The sequence below is a fragment of the Acomys russatus genome, chromosome 23, assembly GCF_903995435.1.
Source record: "Acomys russatus chromosome 23, mAcoRus1.1, whole genome shotgun sequence".
Lineage (NCBI taxonomy): Eukaryota > Metazoa > Chordata > Mammalia > Rodentia > Muridae > Acomys > Acomys russatus.
The window spans coordinates 31761642-31779311 of NC_067159.1; positions in this window are offsets into that span (position 1 = coordinate 31761642).

A 17670-nucleotide genomic window follows, 5' to 3' on the forward strand; every position below is an offset into this window, starting at 1 on the left:
GAATCATAAGGACATACTTTAAAAACCTGCGCTCCACCAAATTGGAAAATCTAAAAGAAATGGATAATTTTCTTGATACATACTAAGTGCCAAGGTTAAATCAAGATCAGATAAGTGACTTAAACAGATCCATAGCCCCTAGTGAAATAGAAGCAGTTATCAAAAGTCACCCAACCAAAAAAATCTCAAGGTCAGATGTTTTTAGCACAGAATTTTACCAGATGTTTGAAGAGGAGTTAACGCCAATGCTTCCCAGATTATTCCACAAAACAGACACAGGAGGAACACTGTTCAATTAATTGCACAAGCCCACAAGTACCTTGATACCCAAACCACATAAACACCAAAGAGAAACACCAAAGAGAAAATTACCCTCAACTAAGGAGAAAATTTTAGGGTAATTTCCTCTATGAACATAGATACAAAAATTCTCAGTAAAATACTTGCAAACCAAATCCAAGAACACATCAAAAAAATCATCCACCATGATCAACTAGGCTTCATCCAAGAGACACAGAGATCATTCAATTTATGTAATAATCCACTATTTAAACAAACTGAAAGAAAAAAAAAGCACATGATCATCTCATTAGATGCAGAAAAGGCCTTTGACAAAACCCAACACCCCTTCTTGATAAAAGTCCTGGAGAGATTAGGGATACTAGGGACATACCTCAACATAATAAAGTTGGATTACAGTAAACTTATAGACAACATCAACTTAAATGGAAAGAAACTCAAAGGAATGCCACTAACCTCAGGAACAAGGAAAGGTTGTCGAATACAGTGCCTGAAGTCTTAGCTAGATCTACAAGCCAACTTGAGGAGTTCAAGGAGATACAAATTGGAAAGCATCATTATTTTTACATGCTATGATAGTATACATAAATGACTGTAAAAATTCCACAGGGAACTCCTACAGCTAATAAACACTTTCAGCAAAGTAGCTCACAAAAACCAATAGCTTTCCAATATGGACCGGGAAAGAAATCAGAAAAACCACACCTTTCACAGTAGCCTCAAATATTATGAGGTATCTTGGGGTAGCTCTAACCAAGCTAGTGAAAGGCTTGTATGATAAGAACTTTAAGACACTGAAGAAAGAAGCTGAAGCTATCAGAAGATGGAAAGATTGCCCATACTCATGGATTGGTGGGTTTAACATAGTAAAAATGGCTGTCCTACCAAAAGTCATCTACAGATTTAGTGCAGCCAATTCCCATCAAAATTCCATCATGATTCTTCACAGGTCTTGAAATGACAAGTTACAGCTTCAAATGGAAATATAAAAATCCCAGGAGAGCTGATAATGCTGGATAATTTTGTGTCATCTTGACACAAGCTAAAGTCATCAGAGAGGAGGGAACCTTAATTAAGAAATGCCTTCCTAAGATAGGGCTACACGCAAGCCTGTAGCATTTTTAAGTTAATGATTGATGGGGAGGGCCCTGTTTATTGTGGGTAGAGCCATCCCTGGGCTAATGGTCCTGGGTTCTATAAGAAAGCAGGTTGGTCAAGGTATGGGGAGTAAGCCAGTAAGCAGCACCCCTCCGTTGCCTCTGCATCAGCTCTGCTTCCAAGATCCTGTCCCAACTTCCTTCAATGATGAACAGTGCAGTGCAAGTGTAAGCCAAATAATCCTTTTCCTCCCCAGATTGCTTTAGTCATGGTGTTTTATCACAGCTATAGTAACACTAACTAAGACACTAACACAATCCTGAATAATGAAAGAATTGGTGAAGGTATCATCAACCTCAACCTCAAATTGTACTACAGAGCTATAGTAATAAAAACAGCATGCTATTGGTATAAAACTAGACATGATCAGGGGAATCAAAATGAAGATTTATGTCTGGGTCATAAATCCAAACCCCTATGAACACTTGATTTTTGACAACAAAGCCAAAAATACACACTGGGAAAAAAAGACAGCATCTTCAATGAACGGTGCTGTTGAAAATTGGATGGCTACATAAAGAAGAATCCAAATTATCACCCTACACAAAATTCAATTCCAAATGGATCAAAGACCCCAACACAAAACAGATACCCTGTACCTGATAGAGGGAAAACAGGGAAGAACCCTGAGCTCAGTGGTCCTGGAGAAAGGCTTTCTGAAAAGAACAGTTAGCATAGGAACCAAGATCAGCAGCTAATAAACAGGGCTTCATGAAACTAAAAAGCTTCCACGTGGCTAAGGAAACCACTATTGGGACAAAGAGTCAGTCTACAGAACGGGAAAAGCTTTTTACCAGCTGCATATCCAACAGAGGGCTAATATACAAAATATATAAAAATGAAATATAAAAAAGCTTTAAATAACCAATTTTAAAAATGGGATACAGGTCAAAACAGAATTCTCAAAACTTCAAATGGGTACGAAACACTTAAATGTTCAATGTCCTTAGTTATCAAGGCATTACAGATAAAAACTATCTTGAGTTTTTTTGTTTTTGTTTGGTTTTTTGTTTGTTTGTTTGTTTTTGTTTTTTGAGACAGGGTTTCTTTGTGTAGCCTTGACTATCCTGGACTCACTTTGTAGACCAGACTAGCCTCGAATTCACAGCGATCCACCTGCCTTTGCCTCCCAAGTACTGAGATTAAAGGCGTGTGCCACCACCGCTCAGCTGAGATTTTGTTTTACACTCATCAGAATGGTTAAAATCAATAGAAATGAGTGACAGCTCATGCTGGAAAGGATATGGAGTAAATGAATCACTTATACATTGCTGGTGGGTCTGCAAACTTGCACAGCCACTATGGACATCAGTGTGGGGATTCCTCAGGAAGATAGGAATCAACCAACCTCAAGACCCAACCATATCTCTCCTGGGCACATACCTAAAGGATGCTTCATCCTACTACAGAGACACTGTGCTCACTGCTGCTTTATTTATTATAGCCAGAAATTGGAAACAACCTAGATGTTTCTCAATGGACTGATGGATAAAGAAAACATAGTACATTTATACATGGAATGTTATTCAGCCATTTAAATTAATAAAATCATGACATTTGCAGGCAAATGGATAGAACTAGAAAAAAAAATCATCTTGAGAGAGATACTCCAGACCCAGAAAGACAAATATAGTATGTATTTGCTTACCTGTGGATATTATTGCTATTAAGTCTATGAGAACCAAGCTACCATCCAGAGAAGCACAGAGGTTAGGTATAGAGCAAGCAACTTGGGGGCAGATAGATCTCCCTAGGAAAGGGGAATAGAGTTATGAATTGATGCAGGGCTGGAACTGGAGGATCAAGTTGTGGGGGCAGGGGGATGATGGAGGTAACCCAGGGAGAGACAGCTAAAATTAAGGGCCAGTTGAGGGGTAGTATAAAAACCTAATACAGTAGAGGCTTCCCAATATATAACTTATATAACTTTTGATTTGTAATTCCTTGATAACTAAGGATACACACACACACACACACACACACACACACACACACACACACACACAACCTAAATAAAATCACCAAATATGGGAGAGACAGACTCCCAACTAGCTATCTCTTGTCATCAATCAAAGCTTCCTGTAGTGGCATCAGGTTATACCTAATTAAGTTGTTGGCTAAAGGGGTCCCTTGTGAACCCCCAAACCACCTAGGCTGTTGCTAAGAATATAGATGGCTGACCACAAACCGACAGCAAGAGCCTATTGCTGAAGGCAACACCTACACAACTCGGTGAACGTGGAGAAGTCCGGCTGGTGCCTACATGGAGCCTTCATCTCTATGTGCTAGTGCCTTTGGTACAGAAAGGCACTCTTTATACTACCAAGGGAGAACTCACTGGCACTTTACACAGAGCCTGCACCTGTGTGCATCAGATGGGACGCTACGGCTGAAAGACGCGTATGAATGCTTCCATCCCTAACACAGAGACTGTCTGCAACTGATAAGCACTTGCATATGAAGACTGAGTTTCCCCTAAGGGGGAACTTAATTGTTTCTCATGGGGGAAACACACTACTTTAAAGGGCAGGCTGCATGCCCAGCAGTAGACGGCCAACAGAAAATGAACTCAAGGGCATGTTTAAAGGTTTCTTGTCTCACAGTGTGTCAGAGTTTTTCCTCCTTTAAAAATTTAAAAATTGCCAGGCCTGGTGGCACACACTTTTAATCCCAGCACTCAGGAGGCAGATGCAGGTGGATCTCTGTAAGTTTGAGGTCAGCCTGGTCTACACAGCACGTCCAGGACAGCCCAAGGCTACACAGAGAAACCCTGTCTCGAAAAAACAATAAATAAATAAATAAAATACATTTATTTATTGGTTTTTTTCAAGACAGGGTCTCACTATGTAGCTTTGGCTGTCCTGGAACTCACTATGTAGACCAGGCTGGTCTCAAACTCACAAAGGTTCACCTGCTTCTGCCTACCAAGTACTGGGATTAAAGCGGTGTGCCCCATGCTCAGCCTTATTTTTCACTTGCATTTTATTTATATATTTTTTGCTCTCTTTTTATTCTATAGGTCATTTGTGTATATGTTATGGCTTCAAGTTTAGTTTTTATGGGATTCCTGAGTGCAAAAAAGTGAGTCTTCTGTGTCCGTATCTGTTTCTTGCGCACAGAGATTCGCCTTTGCCTCCCAAGTGCTGGGATTACAGGTGTGCACCACACCTGGTGATGCTGTCTTTATATTTTATTTTTTAAAGATTTATTTATTATTATATATACAGTGCTCTGTCTGCATGTACACCTGCAGGCCAGAAGAGGGCATCAGATCACATTATAAATGGTTGTGAACCATCCTGTGGTTGCTGAGAATTGAACTCAGGACTTCTGGAAGAGCAGACAGTGCTCTTAGCCTCTGAGCCACTCTCCAGCCCTGAACAGGCTATTTAAATAGCCCAGAGCAACTGGGGAAAATGGGGCCTACTTAGAGGCAGTGAGTCCTTGAGGGCCTGCTCTTACAGAGAACATCTTGGCTCTGGTCTTTTGCTGTTATTCTTTCTCCTTGCTTCTTGGTTGCCATGAGGTGAGCAGATTTCTCCCAACAGTCCCTTCTTCCATGACATTTCTTCCTTACCACAGGCATGAAAACAACGGCCAGCCATGAACCAAAACCTCTGAAGACCTGAGGCAGAATGATCTTATTTAAGTGTTCCTGTCCCATACATACATACATACATACATACATACATACACACATATGTATGTATGTATGTATGTATGTACATTGGTATTTTGCCTGCATGTTGAGGGAGTTGGATCCTCTGGAACAGGAGTTATAGATAGTTGTAAGCCGCCATGTGGGTGCTGGGAATTGAACCCTGGTCCTTTGGAAGAGCAGCTAATGCTCTCAACCACTGAGCCATCTCTCCAGTCCCTCCTGCTCTTTTGTTTGTTTTTGTTTTCTGGGTTTTTGTTTTTGTTTTGTTTTTTGCCAGAGTGATGAAAAGGCTAACACACTCTCTAACACCCCTATTTTGAGAACTGCCACTTTGAATAACAAGGTTAAGCTAAACTGGTTTATTGTTTTTTACTTTATAAGAGGCTACAGGTCCCTTTTCTAAGACATCTCTCCAACCTCCTGCAAACCCATAAAAAGTATATTTGGCACTAAAGTAGCACGGACACCGAGTGCGACAGCTCCTTGTCAATCTTAGTTGTTTGATGGTGGGTTGTTGCAATGTTGCAGCCAAGTCTATGCTGAGAGAAAAAGTGTCATTGTCTGTATTTTTGAGTACAAGAGAAAGGTAGAGTTCCCCACTGTCACCCTTAGTAGCCCGAGGAATACCTAGAGTTTCAGGTACTCAGGCCAAAACAGGATTTGTAGCTTTGACACTAAACAGTTTCAGGGCTAGCCAGTTTATGAGGTTGGAATTGGAGGCTTCATCAGAGGAATTTTAGTACAGGCTTAAGCAGGAAGGTTAGGAGAAGCAGATATGCTCAGAGAATAGCAGACACACCAGTGTGTAGGCACAGCTCACTGTTTTGGTGAGGTTTGACTGTTTGATTGTTTTTTTTTGTTTTGTTTTGTTTTGTTTGAGACAGGGTCATGCTGTGTGTCTCTCAGGCCTCTCTATGTAGATCAGGCTGGTCTTGAACTCAGAGCTCTGCCTGTCTTTTCCTGACTGCTGGGAACAGTGCATCACCATGACTTGGCTCATGGTCTTATGCATTCAGTGATAAACTGGATTGTTGCTATTTTAATGTCCAATATTATGTATGAATAGAAAACTAACTCCATGCCACCACCCTTTGCTGCAAATGCTGTTCATGATGCTGGCGTTCCTGCTTCTTAGCTCATAAGAGGCATCCGTCAGACTGCCACAGAAGGGTTCTCTCCTTCTCATGCCCCCCACAATTTCCCTGTCTTCCTGTGACTCACGATAGTTCATCCTTGCCACGTACTCAGAAGGGACACTTTGCCCTGTAGGCAAACTAAAGAAAAACCCGACCACTCTCCAGTTCTCACACAGAGCCTTTGGTTATTGCTGTTGGCACACTGCCAATTCTCTGGTCCCATCCCATCCCCTATTAGAAATAGATCCATAAGACAGAGGAAGAGAATGGGGTTGGTACAGAGGTGTGCGTGCCGAGAGCAACAATCACTACATGTTGTCAGGGTAAGTACAAGCAGGACAAGAGAACTGGGGAAGTGGAAGATCTGGACATGCGCAGTTGTCTGATGCAATAACTGAAGTTGAGCAACTCCATTCATTCCACCGGGAAATAGGAGAAACAGCCTACAAGTCTCCGCCATTGGAGAATTTATAGCCTGGAACTCTGAAGGGAATAGAATGAAGAATAATTTGCTAAATACACCTGAGTCTCAACCCACGCACTCTTTAGGAAAGCACCATATGTCAAAGACCAAAACAGATATTCATAGCAATGACGCTCTATTACAAAGAATTAAATCATACCTTGCACACTGTTTGAGAGTGGGATCATTTGCAGTCCGTTTCTAGCATCGTATAAATTTGCATACAAACAGGCTAGATGGCTAAAGCTCTGGGTTCCCCTGTTCGCATGCTCAGGAAGGGTTTTTGCTCATAGGGCATAAACACACCACCAAACAGAGAGGGAGCCCCGACTCGGAAGCTTCTTTTTTGCCGATACATGTTGGCGCCTCTTGTGAGCTAGTGAATCACTTTAGGGTGTTTTCAGGATGCAGGTTCTGAGTGGCTTGTTTGGGGACTGGCCTGATAGTCTCCATTTACTTGTGTGCTTGAGGCAGGATCTTGTTATGTTGACCTGATTTCAAGTGACCCTCCTGCCTCAGCTCACAAGAATCTGGGAGCCCAGGCAGAAGACAGTACAGGGTAGACTCTGGTTTGGCTGTTCTGTTGTTGAGATAGGGTCTCATGCGGCAGCCAGCTCTGGCCTCTAACTCACTATGGGACTCAAACTGCCTCTTGAGATCTTTTTGCCTTAGCCTCCTGGGTGCTGGGATGACAAGCCGGAGCCATCACAGTCAGCTTAGAGTCCAGAGTTTCACAAGCTTCCAAGTGATGCTGGTGGCATTGGTGCTGGCCTATGCACCACACTTTGTGTTGAATTAACTGAAGTTCCAAGAAGAAGAAGAAGAAGAAGAAGAAGAAGAAGAAGAAGAAGAAGAAGAAGAAGAAGAAGAAGAAGAAGAAGAAGAAGAAGAAGAAGAAGAAGAAAGAGAGCTATATCTACGTTAAAAGGACTTTTGGGCTGGAGAGGTGGCTCAGAGGTTAAGAGCACTGTCCTGCTCTTCCAGAGGTCCTGAGTTCAACTCCCAGCAACCACATGGTGGCTCAGAACCATCTATAATGTGATCTGATGCCCTCTTCTGGTATGCAGGTAGAATGCTATATACATAATAATAAATAAATCTTTAAAAAAAAAAAAAAAAAAAAAAAAAGGACTCTACAAGGCCAAAATGACTACACTTCTGATAAGGGAGAGCTAAGAAAGTGAAAGGCCGGGTGTGGTGGCGCACGCCTTTAATCCCAGCACTCGGGAGGCAGAGGCAGGCAGATCGCTGTGAGTTCGAGGCCCGACTGGTCTACAAAGTGAGTCCAGGATGGCCAAGGCTACACAGAGAAACCCTGTCTCGAAAATCCAAAAAAAAAAAAAAAAAAAAAAAAAAAAAAAAAAAAGAAAGTGAAATTACCTTGGTCTAATTTTAGTCTCTCTAGAAGTCATTCATTGTCTACCCCTATATCTGCTCTAACGTCCTTGTGGCTGTCAAAATCTTTAATAAAAACAATTGGGCATGGTGGCCCATGCCTTTTATCCCAGCACTTGGGAGGTAGAGACAGGTGGATCTCGGAGTTTGAGGCCAGCCTGGTCTACATAGCATGGCCCAAACAGCCAGGCCTATACAGAGCAACGGTTCTCAACCTACCTAATGCTGCTACCCTTCCTGTTGTGGGAAAGCATAAACCCCAACCGTAAAATCATTTTCATTGCTGCTTCGTAACTGTAATTGTTCTTCTTTTATGAACTGTGATGTAAGTAACTGTGGTTTCTGAAGATCTGAGGTGACCCCTGTGAAAAGGTCATTAGACCCACAAAGGGGTCCTGACCCACAGGTTGAGAACCACTGGTATAAAGAAACCCTGTCCCAAATATAAATAAGTAAATAAATAAACAAATGAAACAAAAAAAAAATGAAAAAGAAGGAATAATAATGAAGAAGAAGAAGAAGAAGAAGAAGAAGAAGAAGAAGAAGAAGAAGAAGAAGAAGAAGAAATACTCTGCAAGCCATTAGCTTTCCCAGTTGTAAGGCTAATGATGTCATCAGATAGCACCTGGGACCTATGAAGAGTTCTTCTGCCTTTGCTGTAAGCTGCCTACTTATGGTCCCCACCACTGCATCTTCTGATTTCCTTGATTTATGATTTTCTTTCTTGAGTATTACTAAAATCTCATGTCACTATTTCCACAGTGGAATCCTGTATTTTAGGTACCCCGAATCTTATTACCACACTGTGTTCACACATTTTTGACTGCAAGAGCTTCTTTCTTCCACGCCCTTTATGTAGGCTGCCACCAGAAGGCATGCCCATGATTTAGGGTGGGTCTTTTGACGTCAGTTGATCCAATGAACTAAAACCCAACACAGATGTTCCCAGCTACTTGGAGTTGTTGTTAATTCCAGATGTAGTCAAGTTGACAAGCCAACAGCCATTATAGCCCTCCTTTCTTCTCTGTGCCTGTCACACTAGGCCGAGCTATTGGAGATATGTAACAGTGAAAAGCAGAAGAAGATTAGTCAATGTGGCACAATAGAATAAGAAGCAGACAGGAAGTCCTGAAATGAACATTGGCCTTGCATAAAGGAAGAACTGGGCAGGTGGCAGGAGGAATTAAGGAGCCTTTGTCAAAGAGAGCTCTGACTGGTCATCATCTCAGTTCTGATTTTTCAAGGTAGCCCCAAGAAGTTGTGATGCTGTCATTGGTTGAAGTGAACACACTGGTCCCATGAGATGAACATTTCTGCTGGCGGGGAAGCCCTACCTCACAGATATTACCCCTCATTGGTGATGCGGGGAGGCTTGTTGCTGCTTGGGGATGGTTTCAAAGTTCCTTGCAAGGTGTTTATCTCTCGGTTCTCTTTCTGAGATCCAAGGTGTCAGCAGAAGTGAATGGCTCTTGAGAAAAACGTTACACACAGTCACAGAGCCGTAGGTAGGCCAGCACATGGCACCTCCACGTTGCCTAGACTGGCATCCAACTTGCGGTCCTCTTGCCTCAGTCTTTGGAGTAGCTAAGACTATTCTAGGTCCTTATTGTAACCTAGGACCACGTTTAACCCCTCCTACCTTCTTAAAGACTCTGCAGCTGTAACAGAGTCCCCCGGCAGGAGCAGGGAGAAAGGGAAGACATCAACATGTGAACTTTGGGAGGCCACAAATTGACTATAGAAAGTGGCATTTTCACATATGAGGTGTCTTTGTTTTCTCTCTCTTCAGATTAAGTCGTTTCAAATGGGTTGTCTCATTATAACATATACTTTTTATTATGAATTTTTTTTACTTCTCTGCTTTTAACCATTTCTTCAAACAATTCCTCTTACTACCGTTTACAAATTTCTTTAGATTTGTCAATGATGTGAACATTAAAGTTAATATCTAGAATGATTTGTTGATGGGTGTTTTGAGATGGCCTTATTGTGTAGTACTTGCTAGCCTAGAATGTAACTGTGTAGTCTAAGCTGGCTTCCAACTCTTATGTTAGCTTCCGCAGGGCTGGGATTACTTGTAAAACATATTTTAGAGATTTATTTGTATTTGGCCACAAATTGTTAAGAAGATGCCCTCGGGCTGGCCAGCACACTACAATACCACACTTCTCACTAGAAGACTGCCATGATACGGATTTATTCATGTCTGAGGACAGCTGAGAGAGCGAGGGTTTGGCTTCCAACATCCTTGTCTTTCTTTTCTGTAAAAAACAAAACAAAACAAAAACTAACCAAACAAAAACCCCCACTCTTTATTTTCCAGCCATACCACCACCTGAAAGGATGTGACAGAGGTCTGCTGGGAACAGGAGAAACTGACACACAATTGCTCCAGAAAGCTAATCAATCAAATGACCATTAAAAAGTACATTTTTTTATTCTAGAGAATTAGGTTACATTTTCTATTTTTTCATCATTGCGAAGGTACATTCATGGCTAGAGAGATGGGTCTGTGGCTAAGAGCTCTGCTGCTCTTCCAGAGGACCTGGGTTTGATTCAGCATACCCTCGCAGTGGTTCACAACCATCTGCAACTCCAGTCCCAGGGCATCTGGGTCTCCAAGGGCACCAGGAGTGCATGTGGTGCACACACAGACATGCACAAAAATGATCTTTAAAAAAAAAAAAACACACAGCTGGGCGTCGTGGCTCATGCCTTTAATCCCAGCACTTGGGAGGCAGAGGCAGGTAGATCTCTGAGTGTGAGGCCAGCCTGATCTACAAAGCAAGTCCAGGACAGCCAAGGCTACACAGAGAAACCCTGTCTTGAAAAACAAAACAAAACAAAACAAAAACCACCCCAAAACAAAAAAACAAACAAACAAAAAAAACCACAAAAACACCTGAAAAACAAAACAAACAAACAAACAAAAACAAGCAAGTAAGCAAACAAGCAAACAAACAAAAAAACCCCACACAACAAAATAAACCTTACTTATGTGAAGGAAAGTGAAATTTTAATTTTTCTCTTCAAAAATATTCGATTTAGCAACTCCATCTTGAGGAGCCCTACCCATATTTGGGGGGTCTATCTTACTTTCTATGATTCATTCTCAGAGAATCTCACACCCATATTCTTGTCTCTGTCTTCTCATCCTTTAAGCCTACATTGAACTACCTTTATTAACTCCCCCACCAAAACAATACTAGTTCTCAAAAACGGTAAGCCAGACGTGGCACGTCCTAATACCCCAGAAGTGGAGAAAAAAAGATAATGAGCTCAGGGCTTGCCTGGGCTACATAGTGAGTCCTTGGAGGGAGAGCTGGCTCAGCCATTGAAGGCACTTGCTGCTCTTCTATAGGATGCCGGTTAAACTCATAGCATCCACATGACCGTTCACAACCATCTCTAACTCTAGATCCAGGGGTTCCTTAGGCATGCAGGTGGTGCACAGACAAACATGCAAAGTGTCTATACACACACATTTGGGGAAAAAAAGAATTAAGAAGCAATTGTTAAAAATACCAATTCAGCTGGGTGTGATGGCACACAGCTTTAACCCCAGCACTTGGGAGACAGAGGCAAGTAGATCTCTGTGAGTTCAAGGCCAGTCTGGTCAGCAAAGCAAGTTTAGGACAGCTAGGGCTGTTATAGAGAAACTCTGTCTCCGGTGTGTGTGTGTGTGTGTGTGTGTGTGTGTGTGTGTGTGTGTAGGGGGCGGGGAGAAGAAGAGGGTGCTGGATCCTATGGAGCTGCAGTTATCAACTAGTGTTGCCATGCTAGTATTTGGGAATTGAACCTGCGTCCCTGGGAAGAGGGTCAGGCGCTCTTGACCACCACGCCATCTCTCTAGCCCCTCAGGCTGGTTTTCTTACACCGTTAAGTACGTTCCCCACAGACTTCTGCTGGGCTGCACGGTGTTTAATGTCACGATTGGAAATCAAACCCAAGGCCTCCTGCAAGCGAGGTAAGAACTGCACCCCAGGCCCTCAAGTATTTGTTCCTAAACAACTTCATGTTCATTTTTGTTTGTATATGGAAACTGTGAGAAATGAAATACACCACGTCGTCCAGGTTGGCCTCAAATCCACGCTAATTCTCCTGCCTCTGCTTTCTGAGTGCCGGAATGATGGGAGTAAACCAGCACACCAGGCGCTTATTATTACAAGGTGTTTTGTTTTTATTTTACAAAACAGCTCTTTTAAAAATTGACATGTAAAGTTGGGTGTGGTGATGCACGCCTTTAATCCCAGGACTCAGGGAGGCAGAGGCAGGTGGATTGCTGTAAGTTCAAGGCCAACCTGGTCTACAAAGAGAGTCCCGGGGCAGCCAGGACTGTTACACAGAGAAACCCTGTCTCACACACACCCTCACAAAGTGAATTTAAATAGCGAGGTGGTGGCACACACCTGTAATCCCAGCACTCAGAGAGGCAAAGGCAGGTGGATCTCTGTGAGTTTGAGACCAACCTGCTCTACAAAGCAAGTCCAGGACAGCCAAGGCTATACAGAGAAACCCTTCCCCCCCCATATATATATATATTAATATATATATATTAATCGTATATATTTTAGAGTATTGTATGATGATAGTAGACACTTGCCTGTAATATGTTGATCAAATCCTCCTTAAAATTTGACATGTAATAATTGTGCATATTTTGGGAGGACAATGTGATAGTTTAATATTTGCATATGAGTTGATCAAACGTATATAAGGTTATTTTATTTTCATGTGTGTGTGGTGTGCATGCATGCATATACACATGTTTACATTTGTGTTGATACTGGTTTATGTGTGTATGCACGTGTATGTGGAAGCCCTGTTTGGTGTCAGGGAATGGTGCTTGATAGCTCTTTTACCATAATCATTGAGGCTTCTTTCATACCTTGTTCCCATTTGGGGGAGCATTTACCATGTTCGGGCATGATTTTATATATATATTAACACATGATTTACATATAACATAGACAATTGAAAGTCATTCTACACATGAGAAAGCTGAAATTCTAACACTCTTCCCCAAGATCATGAACTAATAGGAGTCTCAAGTGAAGAAAGGGGAGTTGTCCAGAGGACTGCAGAGTCCAACACAAATGTCCAGGCTCAGCTGCTGCTGCTGCTGCTGCCCTTTAGAGGAAGTGCTCTCCGCTAAGTCTTAGCTGGGAGTGCAAAAGATGAGATTTCAAGTATCCTGGAGAATGGGACTTTCTGTTCCATCCCAAGTTAGGAGCTTCAAAGACTGTTACCTGGAACAGCAACATCAAAACAAAACACTCCACCTCCCAAAACAACAACCCCCAAAACAAAACAAACACCCCCCCCCAAAAACCTAATCAAAATCCACCTTATTAAACTTCACTAGGATCATGATGGTTAATATAACTTTGTTTCATTAAGAAAATAACCAGAAAATGTTAACCTAGTTAGGTTACTAAAAATACTTATTAATGTATATTATTTTTTAAATGGGCTTTTAAAAATTAAATTGAGATTCTAAAATTAAAAACAAATTCTAAAAAGCATTTTAAAAAAGGTCTTTTGTACAAAGACCAACATTCGAGGCTCTTACTTGCAAGGCTCTTCCATTTAAAGTCTTATTTTCATTTGGGTTTTGAGGTAGGGTCTAACTGTGTAGTTGTGGCTGGTCTGATACTCATTATGCAGAGAAGGCTGGCCTTGAACTCAGAGACCTGCCCGTCTCTGCCAGCTGAGTGGTAGGATTAAAGACACGAGCTACCAGTCCTGATGCAACCTGAGACACTGGCTCCCCTTTTCTGAAGACAAGGGGGGAAGGAAAGAGGGTGGGAGGGAGGGACCAGGAGGAGAGGAGGGAAGAATATATGACTGGATATAAAGTGAAAATAAATTCTTGTGCCTGGTGGTCTAAAAATGTTTGTGGGCCTCCACTGCCATCTAGTGGACAGATGCATGAGAGGCAATTGATCTGAAAGGATCACGGGGAATATAAAAACTAAATAGGTGGAATGGTCTACTTCCGTGTAATAATTATAATATTATAATTGTAATAATGGGAACAATCTTAGACATTTGAGATAGAACTGAAATGGTTAAAGTTCTCTAGCTCTGCTGGGCTCCTTCAACTTACTCTACAGCACGTGACACTGTCTGAGCGAACAATCTCCACACCAATAGGATTTGTGAGGACAGCCAAGTCCGGTGATAGCCAGTTCCATTGATCTCACTGGTCTTGCACTTAGAACTTTCAGCATTAAGAATCTTCTCTGGGGACAGCTCCCCTTCCTTTCCCTCTGCTCCAGCCACGCAGTAAGAGGTAAGACAAGACCAAGGGAAGGGAGGTGACCTCAGCCTCTATTGTCAGGAAGAAGCAGGAGGACAAAACACGAAGTCCTCCTGTTATGTGAGAAAAAGTCTAAGAACTTTGGTGATGACATGGTGGCTCACAGCCACCAATAGTGTGATCTGATGCCCTCTTCTGGCTTGCAGGTGTATGTGCAGGCAGAATACTGTATACAATTTTTAAAATTTTATTTATTTATTTATTTATTTTTCGTTTTTTGAGACAGTGTTTCTCTGTGTAGCCTTGACTGTCCTCGACTCACTTTGTAGACCAGGCTGGCCTCGAACTCACAGCGATCCACCTGCCTCTGCCTCCCGAGTGCTGGGATTAAAGGCGTGGGCCACCACCGCCCGGCAAATAAATCTTAAAAAAAAAAAAAAGAAAGAAAGAAAGAAAGAAAAAAAGAACTTTGGTGATGGATAGGTCATCAAGCCCCAAAGAGACCCCGCCTGCTTTTTCTAAGCACCTTGTTACAAGTGCCTGAAAGTGCTCCCTGTAATGACTAAGGAGGTCACTCTGGCCCTAGACCAGCTACCCAGCTGCTTGATCTTGCCGGCAGGTACAGCCCAGACACAGGTAAGAAGACACAGAGGCTGCTGGCAAAGGGCACATCCCCACTAAGAGATAGCCTGTCCCTCCAGCAGGAGTCAATACTGTCACTACTTTATTGGGGAACGAGAAGGCTGAGATGGTGGTGACCACAGACAGGTGTGCTGTGAGACGGTAGATCCCCTACTGTATTATCAATGAGGAAGCCCACACTAGGGTATTGGTCCATGTGACAGCATGTGGCACAGTTGCCTGCACACCATTTGACTCAGAAGACAGATGTGCTTTGGGTAAGTGTTGGGGTGTCTGGGGAAAAGGGTGTCAGAGGAAAAGCGATCGACAGCTATGGTTCGCAGCTTCTCCCAGCATTCTGCCTGCTGCACGTGGCTGTTCCTATGAGGACTTGTTGAGCCATGGATTCCACTGTGGTCAATAATTTATGAGTTATAATATTAAATCCCTGTGACTCTAGAAACATGCATGAACATTTGAAAACAAGGCAGCCATTCTTATACTATGCAATTGTTTTATTTATTTATTTATTGAATTGAATTTATCTTTTTCTTCTCTTTTTTAAAAAAAAATAATTCCACCAAACTTGTTGACAATTTTATACTTGTCAACACATAAAGAGCATTGTGATTACTTTAAGAACCCCTTCCTAATCTGTCTTCCTACCCCTGTCACTTACCCTCTCATCTCTTCCCCACATTCATGTCTTTTTGTTTTCTTTTGAGGCCTACTGAATTTAACCAAGGTCACCTATGTGACAGTGAGTTGGGAACTGCCTGTTAGAGCCTGGTGGTTTTCTCAGTGGACACCCAACTGAAGACAATGGCTACCCTCTCCCAGAATCTATCAGTAGCCAGTAGCTCAGCAGAGAGCAGCGGGGGTCTGAAGGTCCTCCTCACCCCATGCCTGACCCAGTCTTGTGCAGGTCTATTGCATCTTAGATGCTGAAGGGTCCCAACTGCACTGGCTCCATCATGTCCAGAAGCCAACATGTCACAGCTCTTCTCTTTAGCTTCCGCCCTTTCTTCTGAAATGTTTCCTGAACCTTAGAAGGATTTCTTCTCTCTCAACCCTGAAGCCCAGGCTGATCTCGAACTTGCTGTGTAGCTGAGGCCTTCAACTCCTCTGCCTCTGTCTGCTTCCTGGTTAATTGTCATAGGGAGATAATAAATACAACGCATGCTCAATGTCACCCTGTCCTATAGTATATGACAAATGATATGAGATGGGATAAATATAATGTACGGAAAAATGTGTGCATATAATAATATAATGAAGTTACATTTTCACACCTAGAAGAATATAATTTCTGGGCAGCCATCTTGATAATCATATATTCACTTCATTCATTCATTCATTCATTCTTTCTTTCTTTTTTTTTTTTTTTTTCTGGTTTTTCAAGACAGGGTTTCTCCCTGTAGCCTTGGCTGTCCTGGGCTCACTTTGTAGACCAGGCTGGCCTTGAACTCACAACAATCTGCCTGTCTCTGGCTCCAGAGTGCTGGGATCAAAGGTGTGCGCCACCACGCTCAGCTCGTTGTTTCTTAAATATGAAGATATTGTAGACAGCCATGAGTACACAGCTGCTGCCACTGCCTGTACAGCGCCACAAAACAAAATGAAAACCCAGAAAGGAATGGCGGGGGTGGGGGAGATGGTGGGAGGAAGGGGACTAGTTGGGAAGAAAGGAGGCCAGTGAGTGGGAGAGGGTGAGGGAGGACGGTGAGGGATGCATGTTATCACAGCGCACTGTAAACAAGAATGAGAAATCATTTTTAAGAAAAATAAAATAATTAAAGAAGTGAGGCGAGGTGGCACGTGTCTGTAACCCTTGCCCTCTGGAAGGCAAGTGGATCCCTGTGAGTTCAAGTTTCAGGCCATCCAGGGATGCATAGTAAAACCCTGACTCAAAAAACAAAACTAAAAAAGAAGAGGCCATAAGTCTCTCTCTCTCTCTCTCTCTCTCTCTCTCTCTCTCTCTGTGTGTGTGTGAGAGAGAGAGAGAGAGAGAGAGAGAAAGATGCAATGGAGAAGTAGGAAGAGGGTGGGGGAATGACATAAATACAAATTCATGATGACGTTTTCCTAAAATGGTGAAATTAATTAATTAAAAAACCCAAATCTAAAAAAATATTAAACCAATATAGAAGCCACAAACCTGCATATTTCTGTGCCCTGTCATCTTCACCTGCAAGATCGTGAAAAGGAGCTCTCTGGTCCAAATTTCAGAAGCACGAGTGAAACGCTTGCTTGTGCTTCTGAAGTGCTGAAATGTCTCCTAAAACCACCACTTACTTCCTTGTAAAGGAGAGTTTAGCTCAGGCATCCCCAGTGAGATCCCTGACCCCAATGTCTCACCTCCCTGACCATTTCATCAGCCTCCAGCTCCAGGTGATGGCTGACCCTGGAATCTCATTAGGCTGGCTTGGCCAGATTTGCCTTGTGCCCCAGGTTCTTTCTCAGAGGTTTCCCACCCACTGAGCCCCACCCTACCCCTTAGTTACCAATTCCTGCTTGCCATGTTACGTTGGAAAGGTGAGTCTTTCTCACTCCCCTCTCTCCCGGCTCCACTGTGGTGGTCCCTAACCACATGCCAAGTGTCCTGAATAGTAAGTTCCAGCTGTAAGTTAGCAAATAGCATTGGAAAAAAGTTAATGTGATCAGCTGTGCACGG